Source organism: Triticum aestivum, unplaced genomic scaffold, assembly GCF_018294505.1.
Source record: "Triticum aestivum cultivar Chinese Spring unplaced genomic scaffold, IWGSC CS RefSeq v2.1 scaffold71972, whole genome shotgun sequence".
In the NCBI taxonomy this organism is placed as follows: Eukaryota; Viridiplantae; Streptophyta; class Magnoliopsida; order Poales; family Poaceae; genus Triticum; species Triticum aestivum.
Window position 1 is genome coordinate 1106 of NW_025229864.1, and position 1796 is coordinate 2901.

Genomic DNA, 1796 nt, shown 5'->3' on the forward strand with positions numbered 1-1796 from the left:
CATCACAAAGATAGTAGCTCATGTGGTAGTCATGAACATTGCTGGTACAGTTGCATGGAAGCTAGTCCCATAGTCAACCTAGCGAGCAATGAAGGCCACTTCAGAATGTTGATGTCATTATGTGACCCGGGCAAGCAAAAGAAAGAGTGCGAAATCCAGCGGTCGATGCAACTGCTTTAAGAATGATGTGGGCTTCTTACAATGGTCTTGATATTGCCGTTTTTTGAGCATATGAGCAGTTCTTCCATTTTCAGTGCATGCAATCCAAGGATCCGAGCGTACCTGGACACCCTCTTGCTTTTTGATAGTGCTAGGAGCCCTCGATGTCTGCGATAGTTGGTTCTATCAAGTACTCTCCAAACACCTTGACCACCACAGTAGAAAATATGGCCACGGCGAGCGGCGCCGGCGCGGTGCTTTACGTGGCGGTGGGGGTGCTGCGGGGTGGCAGTGCCAGTGGATCTACTCTTGTGTCTACCACACCAAGATGCGCGCCCAGTGCAGGCTCCGGGAGACCCCATTCCCGGACTGCTGCGTCCACTTCTGCTGGCTCGAGTATTGTGCCATCTGCCAGGAGTACCGCGAGCTCAGCAACCCAGGCTTCGTGATTGACATCGGGTGGAACGCCAACGTGGAGCTGCAGAAGCAGCTGGGCCGCAGCGACGGCTCCATCATGCAGCCCACCACGCAGCACATGATATGACAGACACGTTCATTGTCGGTCTGTATATATATCGGTGCTGCTACCTTAGCTTAGCTATGTACCTGTTGGATTGGATCCATACTTAGTCTTTATTGATAGCAGATCGCAACATAGGTCCGTTGTGGTTGGTTTGCTTCTACCATTTAATAGGTAGGCATCCTTGTTACGAGGTTTCAGGTTTTCATGCTGGTAAGTAGTAACCATGAACTATCACAGTGTGATATGATGTACCTTTTGTGTGGCATTGATGTTTAATTATTTCTTTTGCTCCCAGGCCATCACTTGTTTGTCACGATGTTGCTTGGGTAGGAATATGAGAGTCGGTAATTAAGAGGGAATTGGGGATTCGGGGACGAGAACATATAATAGCCTAGTCAGTGCCTAATTTTAGTCCCACAAGGACAAAGTCATGAACATACATGTAAAGTAAAGAGAAGAACAAAGAATTGGCAGAATACTATGGTGCGGCTAAGGAAATGGTGGAAGTTGAATCCCTTCATCAGTGCCTTTGTGCAAGTTGCGTTGCAAGGGTTCCATAGCAAGGATGAGCATCATCGGCAAAAGAGGGTCCCCCTCTTTTCTCAAAAAAAAAAAAGGCAGGCCTGAGACCCCATGTAGCGGTATGCATACTCAACGTCTCAACAGGCTTTCGACGTCGCATTGTTTCACAAGCCAAGATCATTTTGCCTCATCTTGCTGCATTAACAAGTGTCCATCTTGTTTTTAACCCCCATCTCTTTCAACAATCACTTTCAAGAAAAAAAATCCATCATTTTCAGGACAATCCCTTTCTACATTGATTGCTAAAGCTAATTGAGTAAAACAATTCTTGGGGCCTGTAAAATGTAATGTAGGAGCAGTAATGAAAAGCACAAGCAGCTAACCGTCCATGCTTTAGAAGCGTCACTACACAGTGTGAGCACCAGAACTTGTTAGTTGGAAAAACGATCTAGCAATAGGGCACCTCAAGCATGCATGTGTGATATGCTTTTGACCTGCACAGTCCACAACGGCCGGCCATACGGGACGGGATACTCATGCAGATCAGATAGATATGCATGACAAGGAGATGTACGCATGACAAATGGGGAGA

At 46.9% G+C, this 1796-nt stretch overlaps 1 pseudogene; it reads left to right on the forward strand.

Moving 5' to 3' along the window:
* The first annotated feature begins 323 nt into the window (after nucleotides 1-323).
* LOC123175194 (cell number regulator 7-like) lies at nucleotides 324-703 on the forward strand (annotated as a pseudogene).
* Nucleotides 704-1796: the final 1093 nt, after the last annotated feature.